Source organism: Lolium perenne, chromosome 7 (assembly GCF_019359855.2).
Source record: "Lolium perenne isolate Kyuss_39 chromosome 7, Kyuss_2.0, whole genome shotgun sequence".
In the NCBI taxonomy this organism is placed as follows: Eukaryota; Viridiplantae; Streptophyta; class Magnoliopsida; order Poales; family Poaceae; genus Lolium; species Lolium perenne.
The window spans coordinates 280,723,707-280,743,737 of NC_067250.2; the positions used below are offsets into that span (position 1 = coordinate 280,723,707).

Sequence of the window (20,031 nt, forward strand, 5' to 3'; positions counted from 1 at the left end):
ATGAATTGCAAGGAATAGCAGCTACCAAAGACTACACAGTAAGATCCCAAGCATGTAACCATCAGGAAAACCCTAGATATCTTCATAAGCAAGCATATTGGCATTCATATTGATTATGATTCCCAAATATGCAAACCAAGATGAGGAACCAACAAGATCTAGCCAACTATGTGAGCAACCAGTCAGTAGCAAGGCTACTGAGGTCACAACAAACATAGAACCATCCAAAGTAAAGCCAAATAATAAAGCATCACTATCCAGTAATGGATTCAGACTCCATTTGCTTTCCAATTAATCATGAAAAGTCAAATCATACACAACAAGTCATTTAATCATTACTGCATAAGCAGTTCATCAATAATTAATCCATCCAGGCATGAATACATAACAAATCCATGCAATACTTTAACAGTAGCACAATGTGAGGCAACACAAGCACATGTCACTGCATCCTAGCTACTGGATCAAGTCCAGAAGGCTATGGAGAGCAGCAGCACATACACACAGTAGCATAAGCATGCTTGAGTAGCAACATCAGTAAGCAAACCAAGCCACTGACATTTAATTGATCAAATGGATCAATTGAATCAAGTCAAGCAACACAGAGAGTCTAGTCAACAGAAATTATTGATCCAATGGATCATTGGATCATACAGAAGGCACAGAAGCACCTCACAAGCATCATAGGCATCACAAGTGTCACAGAGATGCATAGCAGTACACCTAGACAAGCAAGCATAGGATGCCAGTAAGCACAAGCAAGCTCATAATCATGTATAGCATGGCATAGCAATTCATGGCATTATAGGAGCTGTAAGCAAGCAACACAAGACATGAACAACAAGCATCACACACTGGCCAGTAAACAAAGTTTGGTGAATTGGCCAGGGCTTGCAGAGAAGAAGAGGATGATTAGGTAGTAGTAGCAAGGCCTGTATGATCATAGAATCATCAGGAGGGCGAAGAGCAAGAGGTAGAAGAAGCACAGAGGCATGGGAGGCGCACATACATGGCATGGAGAAGGAGGAGTTGCAGAAGCACCTTACCCGCGCCTGGAGGCAGAAGCTATGGCATGGCGAGGCAGTGCCCGCGCGGCCATAACAGCTGCAAAGCCAGGGAAAACGCCGGCGTTACGCCGACGAACACCACGAACAACACAACACCTAGGGACGACGGCACAGGCGCTGCGAGCATAGCACCCGCGCCAGGTCAGTCCCAGGTACGCGCTCACGACGACGACGAGGACGCCAGCTCGTCGGAGATGGTCAATCGCCGGAGGCGATTCTCCACAAGATCCAGAGAGGAGGCGATCTGCCAGAGGAGGAAGAGATCGACGGAACCACGCGGACAGATCGATAGATCGTCGCGCGGCGGTTCAGATGGTATAGGTGGCGACGTTAGGGGAGCTCGGAGGTGGCCGGAGTACGGCGGCGGCCATGGTGGCGACGTCATCGCCACGCGCGTCGCCAGAGCTAGGGTTAGGTCACGAGTGAGAGAAGAGAGCGTGCGAGTGAGTGAGGTGGGCCGTAACGGTTCCACCGAACCGTTTTGGACAAGCCGTGGTGGGCTATCCAAATGGGCCAAGTTAAATGGGTTGGCCCAATAGGGGCCAGAGGGGTATTTTAGTCTTTTCCATTTTGGAAAATAGCCTAGAACTTCACCAAATTTTAGTAAATAAAATATACCTCTAAAAATCCATGAAAAATTGGATTAGTAAATGAAAAATTATTCTTAACAAGAATAAAATAAGAAATGTAATTTAGGAAACAAATTAAAATTTTGGAATTTCCTGAATTTAAATTAAAACTTGGAATTTTAAACTATTATTTCCTTGTATTTAAAAATCAAGGAAAAATCTCAAATAAGTTCAAATACTTGTTTTCAAATATTTCAAAATGAAATTCTATTATTCCAAGTCATTTGTATTAAAGAAAGATATTTTCCAAAGGAAAATATTCTATTCTTCTTATTCCAAAAATATAAAGGAAACTCTATTATTTCAAATTGTTTTGAAATAAATAATGAATCACAAAAGTAAAGTGGTATTACTATGAACCATTTTTATTTATGAGAACAAAATGTTTTTACAAATAAAAGAAATTGCAAATTACTGCCAAAGGCGTAAATCTTAATTCAACCCTAGATTGTAATAAATAATTGGGATAAGGGATCCAACATAAATAATAGATTCATGACTGCATTATTTGGATTTTATAACATTGTCCTTACCGGACAATGATGCTTCTTAGAGAACCCGAGGTCCAGATTCCGTCCACTGCATTGAACTGCACTATCTCGCAGTCCACAGGCAAGTTCACCCTTGCTCATACCAACTTGAGTATTTTCTATTACTTTACTGCAAAGCTATATACTTACCATTCCTGCATGGCAAATAAAATGTTACTTTTCCAATTATGAATATGACTATGTGGCTGGCAATGGAACCATGGTTGTGTTGATATGATGGAGGTTCCATTGCATGGGTTATATTAACCTAGGAGTAATTACCAATGTCGTCCAGTGATTCTAGCGTCGTACATACCGCGTTAACCATAAGATCTATAATGGCTCTAGGGAAGCCAGCTGTATCTTTTCCCTCCTGCATGCCAACAGACTGGTTAGAGCTGCGGGGTGCTGGAGGCACTACCGTAGGTTGGGATGGCCTTTTAAATCCCCATCCGTGTGGATGACTGGCTCTACCGTCTATGAGGGATTGTCCAAAGTACACCGTGGGTAAAGCCGTATGACCGGGAGATGTCTACCGGGGGTGTACCGGTGGACAAAAGGGTGGGTTTGCAGGGTCGCGGAGAAGGCGGTTTGGGCTTGGATTTTCATACCTGGCCTCACACCAAAGGAAGTGTGAACGGGGGCAAGTCCCTGCGGATGGCAAAAAGGATGGGATCTCTTATGGGAAAAGTAACGCACCTCTGCAGAGTGTATCAAATTGTGGATGTCACTCCTTGTTCCGGGAAGGGAACTGCGAACGTGGCAGGAAAGGAACTCCACGAAGTTCTGGTTAACCTGTGAAGACTGACGGGCATAGTTTTTATAATAAAAGCAACCTTTTGAAGAAATGTTTATCAAAACATGCATTGACCTGCGATTTCCTGATCAATGGTCGTAGCTAGTGCATCAAACACCTTTTACTCTTTTGAACTTGCTGAGTACCTCTGTACTCACTTTCTTTCGACACCCTTGCTAGACTGTGATACAGAAGTGGAGACCATCGCCGATGGAGCACCGGAAGGAGACTACGAGCTGGTCTACGAGGAACCTGATCTTACCGGAGGAGTTGAAGGAGTAGACTCTGGGATAGTCTACGGACCCGACATGCATGAGGCGGAGGAGTAGTGATATACCCTAGTATCATAGAGCCGAGCATCGTAGAACTTACCTAAATAAGTTGCTGAGTTCTTTCATATATAGATGTGAGTTGTAATCGTACTTAAGTAGTATCTTAGGGTGTTCTCATCGGACCTGTGAGAATACCAACTTGTTAAGGCAATGTTTGTAATAATAAATGGAGTGTTATGACCTGCAATGTTTCTGTTGTACCGCTCTGAGGGATATAGCAATTGTGAAGAAGTCCCTTCACAAAGATCATATCAACGACTTGTATACTACAACATGCAGTGGTATGCTGGGTCACCGCAACTCTGACCATCAACAATACTCTCAAATTTGTAGTGCTGAAAGAGATACATATACCTCATTAGCTGCATCAGTTTTTCTGCAGAGCTTCTGCATAAAGGAGTTTGAGTACCGTTGTCTCTTTATTTTCTTCTGCGCCAACATTCATAGTATTGGCATTTACATATTCTAGTTTACTATCCGTTATCTACCAAACATGTCCCTGCGTGTGTACCATGATAATTGCATGGTAATGCAAACCAGTTCTGAACCGGATCCTGCTGGATCACAACTTACAAGTGCTGAATTTTCCAGTTTTTACTGATAACTGAAATATCAGTACACCCTTCACATCATCACAAAGTAAAGTAGTGGATAGTGACGGCTAAATTTAGAAGGGCAATCGGTATTTCTTAATGATCATACACACCAAGTTATCTACCCAATCAGCAACGATCAATTACACTAGTGGAAAACGGGGCTATAGGCCCGGTTCATTTGGGCCTTTAGTCCCGGTTTTGAAACCGGGACCAATTAGGCGGGACTAAAGGTCCCCCCTTTAGTCCCGGTTGTAAAACAAATCGGAACTAAAGGTCCCGCCACGTGGGCTGCTGGCGCGCGTCGAGGAAAAAACCTTTAGTCCCGGTTTGTAACACGAACCGGGACTAAAGGTTATTTCGTTATTTTTTTTCTATTTGGTTCCCAATTATTTTTCGCTCCTCTTTTTTTTCCTATTTTTTCAGAATTTCTAGTATTTCAGTTATTTAACTAGTTTACTTTCTAACTCCACTTAATCTCTAACTACGCTTAATCTCTAGTCAAATTACTTACCCGTGGTCCAACTTCCCGCTCGGTCACCCATCCTCCCACTACTCCAGCACTAGCACGCTTAAGTTCCAAGTTCCTTTCCGATCCCGCTTCCAAGTGCTTCGCGCGCATGTTGTGATACTAGTATCATATCAATCCTATTAACATGTTGGTCGACGTCACACTTATATTTATTATTCGAATTCCAAATAATTATTTTAATAAAAAAACTAATAACGTAATAACATGATGTGGTAATGCTATTATAATTATAATTTTTTAAATTTGTATTATAATTGTTTTTTTAATTTATTATTTTTTAATATTTTTTTGCCAAACTTGAAAATTTGAAAATCTAAAAAATTGGCTAACTTTATGGTTAAGTAATAGTAATCTTTATGCATGATGTAATTATTATTTTAAAAAAATTTAAAAAATAAAATTCAGAATTTCTGACAAAAACTAAAATCTTCCTGCTTTCATATTTTCATTTGGAATTTTGAGAATCTAAAAATTGGCTAACCGGGTAAACCTGGGTGAATTTGGATGTAACTTTTTCCAAGGATTTTTTTGATATATTATACGTTTTTTTTCGACGTCGTATGCAAAAGTTATTGCGGTTTTACCATTTTTCAAAACATTTTTGCAAAAAAAGTGAAAGTTCAAATTTGTTAATTTTCCCTAATAGTAGGTTGCATAACATACAAGAATCTGAAAACATTTTATTTTTTGAATTTTGTATCATTTTCTTTTCTATTTTACAGTATTAAAAAGGCGATCCACGGGGGGGGGGGGGGGGGGTGTGTGGAGGTGCATGGGGAGGCAAAAAACCCTTTAGTCCCGGTTCGTAATACGAACCGGGACTAAAGGGTAGACCTTTAGTCCCGGTTGGTAATACGAACCTTTTGCCCCATAGACCACCCTTTAGTCCCGGATTGTATTACCAACCGGGACTAAAGGGTTTTCATGATGAACCGGGACCAATACCCCCATTGGTCCCGGTTTGGTTCAAAACGGGGAATAAAGGTTGGGACGAAATGCCTCTTTTCCACTAGTGTTAGCACTGGTCCCTGGAGTTTGCGGTCTAGCCTGACAGTACTAGTTCTTGTTCTTTGCATGGAAACTGATTAATAGCTAGCCTGGGTTATTAAACGTGGATATCATGTGCATAGTTGTTGGAAACAAGGCTCGGATGCATAGTACATGCCCACTATTTTGTGGACATTACAAGTTGTAGATGCTCCAGTTTGCAAGATTGTCCGTGAGGTTTCGTTATAGTAAGTGTATACACTTTAGCTTTTCCGTGATTGTGTTAAGTGGTGATGGTATACGGTGACTTGACACTTGGTTTTTAATAAAGGAAGCCGTGTGCATCTATTGATGCAGAGGCTGGGCTATGCTCCTTTATCGGAAAAAAGTATATACTATATGACTTTCAACAGTTCATCAATTGACTTTAAAGTCCTTTTTTCTTAATTGTCTTCGTTAATCCTGAGACTCATAGTCCCAGAGTGTATTTTCAGGTTCTTTGAACCTTGATGCAGGACCCGAGAAGGAGGGAGTGTGACACTTCGAGTATAGATGGCATACCTGTCAAAAAGGCCAAGTCTGATGATAACATCTGCAAGATTAGAGTTAGCCTTGCCCACAAGTTGAAAGAGCTTTTTTTCCCATTGTGAAGTCCGCAGTCTTCACCTTTTATCCATGTTGTCATGGATGGCTTCGTAACCTAATTGCCATCACGTGATAATATAGTGCATGTTCAGTGTTACAAAAGTGGATTAAGCGCTAAGCACTTTAGCCGCCATTATTCTGTCTGGGCAGCTACTAACATAAGAGGCCAGAGAGACTATCTTGGATGTCGTAGCAAGGAGCTGAACTAGGGAACTTCTTTGTTCGCCAGTGTTGGTGCACACAAGTCCGAAATCTGTATCCTCGTTGTAATTTTACATTGTTCAAATAGTGAGTGGACATGTAAAGCTAGTAAACTTTGGTGTTGATGAATTGATACTTTGGAATGTAGATTTATATGCATTATGATATTCTACTTCTATTTTAAATGTTGTGGGTGTGAAGTACTGCAATGAAGCTGTAACGATCCTTGCCACTGGCGTCACGCACAGGGATTCAGATCATCACTTTAGATACCACATGGATACAATCAGAAGAGAATTCAAGGGAGAAGAGCACATAAGAAGGGAAAGTAGCAACTGCTACAGCTCAGTTCATCATCGATAATCCTAGATACTCTACACTCCACATTACATATGGACCTCTCCCACAACACTGGACACGCCCAGGTTTGGGTCGGCCTTGGTCTAGTGGGCCTCGGAGTTGAGTCTGACCTCTTAGTCGACCCAGGCTAGGCCCAATACATGGCATAGATCGGGTACATGACATACTCCCCCGCTTGAAAGTCGGCTTGCCCCCAAGCCGATGGAAAATTGCCGCCGGGGTCCCATGGAAGATCCAAGTCCGCTCTGATACCAAATGTAACGATCCTTGCCGCTGGCGTCACGCACAGGGATTCAGATCATCACTTTAGATACCACATGGATACAATCAGAAGAGAATTCAAGGTAGAAGAGCACAGGGGAAGGAAAAGTAGCAACTGCTACAGCTCAGTTCATCATCGATAACCCTAGATACTCTACACTCCACATTACATATGGACCTCTCCCACAACACTGGACACGCCCAGGTTTGGGTCGACCTTCGTCCAGTGGGCCTCAGAGTTGAGTCTGACCTCTTAGTCGACCCTGGCTAGGCCCAATACATGGCACTGATCGGGTACATGGCAGAAGCTTGTCTAAATGGCAATGTGCAATCCGAGCTTCTGTTCCTGAAGGACCTGTCGACCTTCACTTTCGGGAAGGGCAAGTGAAGGGTTGGGCATTACCAAGACGCATATACTTCAACGGCGAGAGCCCTGCCATGCCTCCACCAAATTCGTACCCAGTGTTTCCAAGCTCCTATCCTTGATTGAAGAAGACATCAATTCTTATTATGTCTATTGGCGTCTTAGCAATGGTGGCATTCTTGCACAATCATTTTGTGTTGGATAAATACTGCAGAAAGTCCCCACCCATTGGTAGTTGACGGCTGACATGCTGAGTTTGTGACAAGTTTAGGTTGTATGCTCCCAATAAAATCTGGAGCATGTGTGTTTTAGGATATGGAGCTTAGGCATAAGAATGTGCATATCAACTCGCATCTTCTGCAGACACATCACGAGGTACAAATATTTTGAACACCATGGTTTGTTACAAATGTACCGAATAAACACGAAAATTTATAAGAGAATAAATGTACCAACATAGATTTCTTTTACTCGTTCGATCCTTTTGATAAGTAAAAAGTGAAGTAGATGTCACTAAGAACACGTCCGTCCACTCTAGCAAAGACACATGTTGACTCGTTCATGGTGATGACCTATCTTCGTCCAAGGCTCTCGGCCCAACATCAGGTAGCCTGAAGGGGCAACAACACTTCACGAATCTTCGTGTGGTTCGGACGGATCCTGGCAAAAAGCATAGATAGTATTAAGATCAACATAAAAATGATGCAGGTAAAAACACTACTCGACTATCGTGTGCCTGTCACCCCAATTCACACCGCCGGCAAGCGCCATTCACCCAGCAGGTGTTTCGTGACGATGACGCACTCTTCTTCGCCAACAAATCGCCACTACCGCCTCGGAAAAAATCTGCTAACCAAGAAAAGCTCCCCCTCAAAGGTCGATTAGCTGCCTTCGACTGGTATCTTGTTTTATATTACCCAAGAAAAAATAGCGCGCTATAACAAAATAGCGTCGGCAGAAAAATACGCTAATAGCATGCTATAGCGCGCTATAGCGCCAAAATGATGTAGCGTGGCATGTTCAGAAACGCTATAGCGTGCTATTAGCGCCGAAATAGCGCGCTATTTTTTCCATGATATTACCCAGTCAGGAGCATTGTTCATCTTTCTACTTACAAATCCAATACATTAAAGAAACAAATAATGAACCCCAAGAATTACTTCTGGTCGGTAGATCAACTGCGGAGGATTAAACATTGTGTGCAAAACTATGATCCCCAAATGCAAAATTTGGAGACAACACAACAACAAAAAAATACTCCTAGATAACTTAACTTAACAGGAAAACAGAATCACCTTAGCAATCACATGACCTTCATTTTGTGCCAACATTTACCACCTTTTTCTCTGGTTTGTGGCTGCAAAATATCCATCTTAGAGGAAACCAACCAGTCCATTTATCCTAGCACCAGAATTCCATTTATCCTAACAATGGAAATGCCACAACCGCACTTGAGTAATCAAACAAATGGCCACCACTGCCAAACAAGAAAATGGCACACAGCTTCATTAATTGAAGTTCAAGACAAAGTATAAAGTGAATCTTACATCCAACCAAAGGATGCAGTGCCTTCGCCTGAAACGTGAGAACAATTTATTGTCCATAACTCTACAGTTTCATGAGCTTGTATCTCCCAGATACGCTCAACATTAAATCCAGTGTTGGAAACTAGAACAAAACGAAAATCTTAGACCAAAAATAATACTACCTCTATCCATTTTTAAATGTCAAAAGTTTGTCTAAATTCGAATGTATCTAGACATTTTTTAAACATAGATACATCCAAATTTATATAAATCACTGGACATCTATTAATGAACGGAGGGAGTAATGGGTATACATCGAGTATGGTATGTTCATATTCTATACTCAGGTACCTGGCAAGGACCATAGCGAGAAACATATTTCAATTTCCCCAGTGACATCAAGAACAAATACATCTACAGGAGGAGGACAACCTTACCTGGATCTGAAGTTGAGCCGCCGCCTGCCGCTCCTTTCTCGCCTAGCTCTAGACGGGTGACAGCCACCCAACGCCGCCGCCGCTCCTCTCCTCGCCGGCCACGACCAACGCCACCGCCGCTCCTCCCCTTGCCGGCCCGGCCGTGTTGATCCAAGTTGATAAAGAACGCCACCGCCGCTCCTCTCCTAGCCGGCCCGGCCGTGTTGATCCAGGTTGATAAAGAACGCCGCCGCCTCTGCCGCTTCCCTCCGTTGCGGGGATCGCCAGGAGAGAATGATTGAGAGATTGAGAGGATGAGAGCAACGGTGATATCTACATATATTTCGTTCATGAGAGATTGATGGTAGGTTTAAGATCTATGCACAAATGCTCAATTATTTGTTGCTTTAAGATTAGTGTAGTTTCATCCGTTGCCTTGGCCACTTAAAAAGATGTCCGTCTTTTATAATATTCGCAAAATATACTTAAGGTTTCGGTCCCACAAATTTTTGGTTCCCGGTCTCATATTTTTGGTTCCGTCACTTTGGTTCTGTCTATTTAGCACCGTTAGATCGAGGTGGATGGAGGGTTATTAAAAATACCAACCACCATAAAACTTGTAAATACTATTTGCTTTACAAAAAAAAAACCATAGCTGTAAATTGAAAAGGCAAAATGCAGGAGTAAGGAAACAAGTCCTTGACTTTTTCAATTGAAAAAACAACTTGGTGTAGAGGCGATGGGGGCGCACATACATGAGTTTAAACAGGCATTACTCGAGTAAGCTAGCTCTTGATTGGGACTTGTTGTACAGAGTCACTAGGTATGACTGTAGATCTTAATAGCAACATTACAGGCCTAAGCTAACAATTACTACTAGCATAAGAGATGTAAGCATGGAAGTGAAGACGCAACCCAGAATGTTTTCCTTCCAAATTAACCACAGAATTGAATTACACGCACTCGCTGATGCACGTCTTGTTCACGCAGACTAAACACGATAAATCATTCGGACACTTAACACGATACATAATTAAGCAAGCATGACTCCTAATGAACACGAGTGGTAGCTAGATCCACCGGCTTCAACACAACACATCGATCATGCACGCACGAGCTCAGTTCTTGGTCACCGCCATCCACCCGAAGAACCCGTGCACGAGCGCGAAGAGACCCACCACCAGCAGTCCCAGGGGCGAGCCCGCGCCGTGCCCGGCGTGGTCGGCGTGGCAGCCGGTGCGGTAGAGGAGCCCGTCCTCGAAGGCGACGACGGCGAGGACGGACGCGGCGAAGGAGAAGGCCACAGCGGCGAGGAGCTTCGCGCGCAGCCAGAACCTCGTCCACCGGGAGGCGACGGCGCCGAGCCCCTCGTGGTCGGCGTCGAAGTACTTGGCGCACGCGAACTCGGCGGCCCGAGCGGCGGCGGCCTTGGCGGTGCAGAGGTCTGTCCAGACCATGAAGAGGAGCAGGCCGGCGGAGAAGGCGATGAGGACGAGGTGGGAGCGGGCGAGGACGAAGCGGCGGTAGAGGTCCCAGCCGCAGTTGTTGTCGGCGGGGCTCGCCGGGACCGCGCTGAAGGTGCTGCCCAGGAGGAAGACCATGAACACCACCTTGGCCTGCGTCGTCGCGACGATTTTGAACATGGCCATGGCGCTCGCTGCTTGCTACGGATTGATGGGGAAGAAGCTGGGAAGGGGCTGGCTAAAAGAAAAGGAGAGAGGCTGAATATTTGAAATTTGAACTCGATCCGACGTATCTCTCTGCTCCATCTACTGTAAAGCTTGATAGCTTTTCTATCTGCATTCTGCAACCCAACCAGGACGCGGTCAATTGACCCCTTTTGCGTGCGAACTGAATAAAGCAGTCAGTCGATCCACAAGCAGAGAGAAAAGAAACTGATCCCACCGCGCGCAGTGTCAGTTTGGACAAAGGCGAACTTGCAGGCTTGCAGCGGAGGAAAAGAATGCAGGGGAGAAAAATATACTTTGTGTATAAATATTTTCCACCATTTACTTTACTATATCAGTTCTAAAATGTCCTTACAATTTAACCGGTGTATACTTTAACATTTTATGGAAGTAATCTAAGCTATCCTTGTATGCAATTTGAAAGATCATTTAAGCATCACGTTGATAATGTAAGTAAATCATGATTATTATTTGGACCACAACAAATGTGTTTTTGTAACTACACATCTGATTAATATCAAGATTAAAAAATAATAGCTAATGTCACATGATTAAAAGTGACATAATAAGTTATGGGTAATACATTAATTTCATGAACTTATGTTAACCATGCACACATCACAAACATGGTCATCAATATCGTGGTTTTGTAAATGACACAATCAACGAGAAGTTATATTTATTTAGCACACATAACATCAAAATGGCTACAAGATCATATTATGCCTATCACATAACATGAATACATATAAAACTAGAGGCTTAATTATTAAACACTTTTGGCATAACCATATACACCTTTTCCATCTTCAACCTCCCAAAAACAATTCATGTCTCGATGAATTGAGAGTTAACATAATAGCCTTTAATATGTACTACAAGAAAAGTTCCAAAGAAGTATGGTGCCAGAGAATGATCATCAAAATATATAAATTCAAAAGAGATAGAAACAGTTGAGCTATCTGCACTAACATATAAACATATATCATGCTAGTTTGTTTTCCATATTTTTTAAAAATAATAGTTGAATGATGTTAAGATAGCAATATATATAATTGGTGCTTTTCAAAACAATGATAAACCAGGACATGCATTGTTCTCTCAAATGATACATACATCCATATTATCTATAAGGAAATCAATTTCAAGCATTGAAATCTTACTACAGGGAGAAAAAGACTCCATTCACATAGAACGTGACTAAGCTCAAAGAGAATATTAATTACAAGAAGTTGTTGTCGCACCAAATTCTTCTCGATGATGCACCGCTAGAAAGTCTAGTAGCCATTCGCCACTAGATACTTCATTTGGATACCACACTCGCTTGGTTCCAGATCGGGTCTACAGGGTGAGCCACGCAGGTGCTGCTTGTAGAACACGGGCTCCACCACGCTACTGGTGTAGGCTAGGCCAGATCAGCCCGGCCTAGGCCATCGCATGCTAGATCCCAACGGATCCTCGCACACATTATCTAATCAAACAGGGTGTCTAGCCCCTTGCCCGCGAGACACAGGTCATCCCGACCATGGACAACGCATGCTAGATCTCATCATATCCCAACACACATCGCCTAATCAGTCATGGTGTGTAGGCCCTTGCCAACGAGTCGTAGATTTACCCTGTCCTGGCCGACCCAAACTAGATCTAACAGACCCTCGCACACATCGAGTAATCAGCCAGTGTGCGTAGCCTCTTGCCCAATCCAAGCCAATGTAGGAAAGATCCCATCACATCCGCGCACACATCACCAAATTGGGCAGGCTGCGTGGCCCCTTTCCCACGAGTTGAAAATGGTAGCCAGCCCTACAAGCAATGATGGACTATTAGACTTTGTGGAAATCCCTGCCGCCCACATCATCAGAAGGCGCGTCGACAACAGCCTCCGGAGTCGGCTAGGAAAAATAGGAGCAGAGAGGTGGCGGAGATCTAGTGTTGTTGCTCCCTACATCGTCAAGAGGACGGCGAGACGAGGTGAGTTTTTAGGAGTGGTTACTCTAGACTAGGTGACACTATGTTTTATAGAGAAAGAAATTAATATAGACATTTAATATTGCATGTAATTAAATAATAAGCGCTTAAGGTGATGTAGATGTGTTACACACTCGGGAACCTCCATAGAGAAATGCAATCATACGTAGTATTGGGAAAATAATTCGTAACTAGAGCTTTCAGAACTTTTATGTATGTGTATTAAGGAGTTTTAATTTGTACTAGATCCCTTTTGAGTGCCCCTTGGTGCAGGAATGTTAGGTAAAACGTTGATGAGGCAAATAGGTTGATGGCACAACAAGAGGTGTAGAGACACAAAGAGTAAGCATAATCACACTTGTGCCGGCAAGGCAAGTAGTATTATATGATTTTGTAGAAGCAAACAAGAGATAATTAAAATATTGCTTGCGTATTTGCGTGGTCCAGTGTGCTAGTTGAGTAGAAAGAAATATGCTCAAGAGACCAGAACTGCTCAGTTATTTAAGGAAAACTAGGCGAAAACCTAAACAACGGCAATGCCACACCTTGAGCACCATACGACATACAAGACACCATCAAGGCAAACCACATAACACACAAGCAGAGAACCCGAGCATTGTTCCGCTTCCAAGGTGCACACTGAAAACCATCGCATTGATATGATTTGCCATGAGCATTTTTGCCAACCTCGACGACGCCGGAGAGGAACGCCATGCCCAGAAAAAGAGTACATGTGCCCATATCTAACATGCGATCCAATACCAACGGGCTCCTATGACGACCCTCGCAATTAGAGAGTGATGCTACATGTTACCATCACCGTACACCTCCATGAACTTATGTTAACCATCTACAAATGACAAACATGGCATTATGGTAGTTTTGTAAATGACATAATCAACCACAAGTTATATTTTATTTAGTACCCATAACTTTTAAATGGCTACAAAACCATATTATTACTATCAAATAACATAAATACACATACAACTAGAGGATTAATTATTAAACACTTTCGTATAATAAAGTTGTTGTCCTCGCATTTCCGAGGGCCGATGTGCTAGTTATTTATAATAAAATCAATGTCAAGCACTAAAATCTTACTACACGGAAAAAACATCGCCATTTACATAGAACGTGCCTTAATTATGGAGAATAGCACTTCTAGTTGTTGTCGCACCACCTTCTTCTCGATGATGCACCACAAAAACGTCTACTAGCCCTCCGCCACCAGATATTGCATTTGGACACCACACTCGCTTGGTCCAACATTGGGCCCACGGGGTGAACCACACAGGTGCTACTTGTAGCACCCTAGGCTAGGCCAGATCAGCCCGGCCTAGGCCAGTGCAGCTAGATCCCACCGGATCCCCGCACACATCGTCTAATTAGGCAGGATGTGCAGTCCCTTACCCGCGAGGCATAGATCATCCTGATGATGGACAACTCATGCTAGATCCCATCAAATCCCCACACACATCGCCTAATCAGGTAGGATGTGTAGGCCCTTGCCTAAGACTCGCAGATTTGCCCGGCCCTGGGTGACATATGCTAGATCCAATAGACCCTCGCCACACATCGACTTATCAGGCAGCGTGCATAGCCCCTTGCCCACGAGTCGCAGCTTAGCCCAACCCAATACAGGCAAGATCCCATCAGATTCGCGGACCCATCACCAAATCGGGAAAGGTGCATAGCCCCTTTCCAGGGAGTTGAAAATGGTCGTTGCCCCTCCAAACGTTGATTTGTTATCGGACTTTGTGGAAATTCCCTCCTCCCCCATCATCAGCAGGCGTGTGGACAACAACCTCCGGAATAGGCGAGGAGCATTATGAGTGGATGAGGGAGGTGGTGTAGATCTAGTGTTGTTGTCCCGCGCCGCTAGGAGGAGGCGATGCAAAGGGAGTTTTTAAGAGTGGTTTCTCTAGATCGACTTGGTAACACTATGTTTTATAAATAGAGATATTAATATAGATCCCTTTTGAGTGCCCCTCGGTGCATGGATGTTAGGCAGAACGTTTGATGAGGCAAATAGGTTGATGGCACAACGAGAGGTGTAGAGAGACAAAGAGTATACATAATTACGCTCGTGCCCGCAAGGCAAGTAGTCTTATATCATTTTGAAGAAGCAAACACGAGATAATTAAAATGTTGCTTGCGTATTTGCGTGGTCCAGTTTGCTAGTTGAGTAGAAAGAAATATGCTCAAGAGACCTGAGCTGCTCGGTTATTTAAGGTAAACTAGTCGAAAACCTAAACAACGGCAATGCCACACCTAGAGCGCCATACGACATACAAGACACCATCAAGCCAAACCACTTAACACACAAGCAGAGCACCCGAGCATTGTTTCGCTTCCAAGGTGCACATTGGAAACCATCGCATTGATATGATTTGCCATGAGCATTTTTGCCAATGTCAACGACGCCGGAGAGGAACGCCATGCCCAGAAAAAGAGTACATGTGCCCCTATCTAAACATGCGAGCCAATACCAACGGGCTCCTATGACGGCCCTCGCAATTAGAGAGTAATGATGCATGTTACCATCACCGTACACCTCCATGAACTTATGTTAACCATCTACAAATGACAAACAAGGCATTATGGTAGTTTTGTAAATGACATAATCAACCACAAGTTATATTTTATTTATTACCCATAACTTTTAAATGGCTACAAAACCATATTATTACTATCAAATAACATGAATACACATACAACTAGAGGCTTAATTATTAAACACTTTCGCATAATAAAGTTGTTGTCCTCGCATTTGCGAGGGCTGATATACTAGTTATTTATAACAAAATCAATGTCAAGCACTGAAATCTTACTACACGGAAAAAACATCGTCATTTACATAGAACGTGCCTTAATTATGGAGAATAACACTTTCGGTTGTTGTCGCACCACCTTCTTCTCGATGATGCACCACAGGAACGTCTACAGGCCCTCTTCCACCAGATATTGTATTTGGACACCACACTCGGCGGGGTGAGGCACGCAGGTGCTACTTGTAACACCCTAGGCTAGGCCAGATCAGCCCGGCCTAGGCCAGTGCATCTAGATCCCATCGGATCCCCGCACGCATCGTCTAATTAATTAGGCAGGATGTGCAATCCCTTACCCGTGAGGCACAGATCATCCTGGCGACGAACAACTCATGCTAGATCCCATCAAATCCCCGCACACATTGCATAATCAGGTAGGATGTGTAGGCCCTTTCCTAAGACTCGCAGATTTTCTCAGCCTTGGCCGACGTATGCTAGATCCAATAGACCCTCTGACGAGGGATCACCTCGGCAATGCCTACGTATTGTAGACTAGGGTTTCGGGAGAGAGCGACGATGGAGATTCCGGGAGCGAGATTAGGCACACGACGTACCCAGCTTCGGGTCCCCTCGGTGGAGGATCCCTACGTGCTGCTAGCAATCCAGTATATGATCATAGATGTGTTTACAGGGTGCCGCCGTAGGCGGAGCTATGTTGTCTATCTATTGTCTATCTGTTGGCCTATCTGTTCTCCCCCTTATTTCGGGTGCCCTGGCTAGCTTTATATATGCAACCAGCTTAGGATTTTACAAGAGTCCTAGTCGACTACTTCTTCGGGTTGCCTTGTTGGGCCTTCTCCATATTGGGCCGAGCCGATCCAGGTATACCAATAATAGGTACCCGAAGGGTATACCCATGTCAGTAGCCCCCGAGTGTCTAGGGAAGTCGAAGGCTTGCGTAGAGACTCCAAGCATAATCATCTCCAAAGGCGAGGTCCCTGTCGTAGATCATGTGTAGCGTAGATGATGTCGACGATTCTTAAAATTATTTTTTTATCGGGTGCGCGGCAGCGCTCCCGATGGGAGTAGCCCCGAGTCTATGGGTAAGTGCTTGCACTTAGGCATAGACTCAAGTTGTACTACTCGATGAAGAACTTAACTATATTTCTGGTGGACTTGATGAAATCCATGTGCTCCCGATGGGAGTAGGCTCCACTCGAGTCGTAGAATCGAGTTGAGTCTACAAACCTTGATTGTCATAGATGCTGTCGAAGTTATTTTTCGATCGGGTGCGCGGCCAGCGCTCCCGATGGGAGTAGCCCCCGAGGCTACAACCAAGTGTTTGCACTTGGGTGTAGGCTCAACTTGCTTTTAATCGACACCCCAATTTTTCCTCTTTCTTGTATCTTATCGGGAGGGTGAACAATACTCTCGATAAGAGTAGCCCCCGAGCCTATGGGCAGGTGCTTGCACCTAGGCATAGGCTCGAGTTGTACTACTCGATAAAAAACTTGGCACAACCCCTCTTTTTATCGACTCCAGGCCGTTGCTATTTTTATTTGACATCCATATCTATATTGTACAGGGATAATGGTAATTGGGGCTAGTTCATCTGACGGATCAGGTACTAGTTAACTGCTCTAGTGGCAATCCGCAAAAACCTACTTCAAGATCACGTCCCTGGACATGATCTCGGGATACTGGTGCTAACTCGACAGGTGCCGCTTAAGGTCTTACCATCTGTCGAGCCCCAGTCATATTTTATCGGGTCCACAGCGCGTCCGCTGGGATATTTCTTCACATCTGTTGATGTGGAAAAAAGTAGCAGAGCGCAGTCTTTGGCGATGCCACGCCACACAGGACGGACCCGGGGTCTTACCTTCGCAGAGTTTTGCGGCATTCAGAGATTATTCGCGACTTTGGCGCTCTGAGAATATTTTGTCAAGTGCCTTGTTCGGCTGATGCAATGACCCATTTTGCGGGTTCTTCTATTTTTCTCTCGGGCTTGATGAGACAGCTGAATATATTGGTTATTCTATATTGTCGGGTACATCACCGATGCTCTTGCTCGGAACAATATAACGAGTCAATAAACCCGAAGATTTGTCCACCTTTTTTTTTGGGTTCCTCCTTGATGAAAATTTCGTCGAGTTCCTCCTTCAGGAAAATTTCTTCGGGTCCTCTTTGAGGACAATTCTTCGGGTCCTCCCTGTGGACAATTCTTCGTGTCCTCTTTGAAGATAATTCTTCGAGACCTCCTTGAGGATAATTCTTCGGGACCTATTCTTTCTTGAAGACAATTTCGTCGGGTTCTCTCTTATATACTTTGAATTTTGCTTTCTCCTGCACAAATAAATAAACTTTTTCTATCTTTCCCTTGACTCTCTTTTTCGCATGCGGTGTCAGATGCTCAGATTCGATGATATGTAAAGTGAATATGTGCCACGCAGCCCCCAACTGTCGGTTGCGATGAAAGTAAATGATAATCAACTTTGTGCAAAATAAAAGAACACTTAGCTTTTTGGACATGACGAAGTCGATGCATGATGAAGTCTTTGAGTGTAGATAAGAAATCTAGCCAAAGTAGAAACCACCAAATAGCAAAAGTGGATGTCGCGAAATTGTTGATGAAGAAATAGCCGAGCCCTCGAGCGTTGCTAAGGTGATGTCATGATTGTTGTGTCGCAGTCGTGACCCGAGGCGAAATCGTTGTCGAGCCCCCGAGCGTTAGGCGTGACGTCGAAATAAGTTGATGGAGTCGCGGCGTCATGTTTGGTGAAGCCATTTAAGATAAAGCCATAGACAATAATATACGAAGATGAATCCCAGATGAAGTATTTTAGATGAATCCATATTGAAGATGCCATTAAATATAGAGCATATATTGAAGATAAATCCGTCGATATCATAGAGGATGAATTCATTGGCCCGAAGAATCCAGTAATAATCATAGAAGATGAATCCGCTGATATCATAGAAGATTAATCCATTGATCCGAAGAAAATAGTTCTAATAATAACCATAGAAGATGAATCCATTGTCCCGGAAACGCATCGGGTAATATTGTATAAGAGTGAACCAATAACAACCCGAAGAGAAACAATCCAGCAAGCCGAAGAAGATAAATCCATTGTTCCGAAGAAGATAAATCCACTAAGTCGAAGAAAATAATTCCACTGAGCCGAAGAAAATAATTCCACTGAGCCGGAGAAAATAATTCCACTGAGCCGGAGAAGATATATCCAGAGCCGAAGAAAATAAATTCACCAAGTAACCGAATATATCTTTTTATCGGGTGCGGCGGAGTCGACGTGGAAGTAGGTCGTCCGGCAGATGGAGTCGACGAAGCGGACGCAGCCGATGAAGTGGAGCAGGTCATCCGACGGATGAAGTAATCAGCCTAGAGGAGTGAATCGTTGAATTCGCGGCGGGCGAGCCCCCGAGCGAGGCGAGTGCGCTATGTCAAGTCCGCGATAGGCGAGTAGTCGGAGCTTATTCCGATCTGCAGTTATATTATGACGCAAGAAGTGCGCGCAAATAGTACGATCCGAAAAATATTTGGCGAAATAAATTTTGCGTAATTGAAATATAGCACCTGGTACTTGTATTGGATGGCGAATTTGCGACAGTAGATCTACGACGGGCGACGTTGGTGAGGACATCCATATTAATGGTGGCACACTTCCGTAATAATATTTTATTGGCCGGTGATTTTGTACAACCAAAGATGATTTTGGCCCCATGGCGTTGAATCCTGCAATTGCAATTTTATTCATGCCAAGCGGCTGATGGTGAAGCCGATCTTTGATCCGATCTTGTAAACGGAAATAACATATACGTATAGTTAGTTCAGAAATAGAATAAACAGCTAGTAATCAATGAGATAGTAATCAACGAGAGAGAGTAAAATCAATAAATAATCCCTCAGCTTCAAATCCACATGCACTTGACCATGCATGTATTGTTTCAAGACTTCACTTCCCCGTATACGCATGAGCTGCTCCAGGCGACGTGTTTTCTTTCCCTACTTCTGTTCGGTATAGCACCAACCATTGAGTATGGCATCAAAATTTGATCATGAACTTGACGGTGCAAAACGAGAGGTCGCCGCTGCCAGGATTTTCTTCTACTCCGTAGTTGATTTGCCGTGCACGCGGCAGTGTTGTTGTCGAAGGTTAAGGGATCCGCACATGACGTGTGCGGGTAGTTCATCGGATTAGATCTAAAATTTCCGATTTTCCGATCTCCTTGATGACGCTGCCGATGAACTCGAAATTTCGAGGGTTGTTGATGATGAAGTGTCCCGCCCGGATAACGAAATCCAATCGTCGCGATCCCCACAGACGGCGCCAATTGACGAGGGAT

The 20,031-nt window shown here is 43.7% G+C and overlaps 1 long non-coding RNA gene across 1 annotated transcript; it reads right to left on the reverse strand.

The window, feature by feature from the left end:
• Positions 1 to 7,826: 7,826 nt before the first annotated feature.
• Positions 7,827 to 8,954, reverse strand: LOC127317704 (uncharacterized). The gene is made up of 3 exons (XR_007861418.1): positions 8,845 to 8,954; positions 8,593 to 8,721; positions 7,827 to 7,957 (listed from the first exon to the last, which is right to left on the reverse strand). It is a non-coding gene; the product is annotated as an uncharacterized lncRNA (long non-coding RNA).
• Positions 8,955 to 20,031: the final 11,077 nt, after the last annotated feature.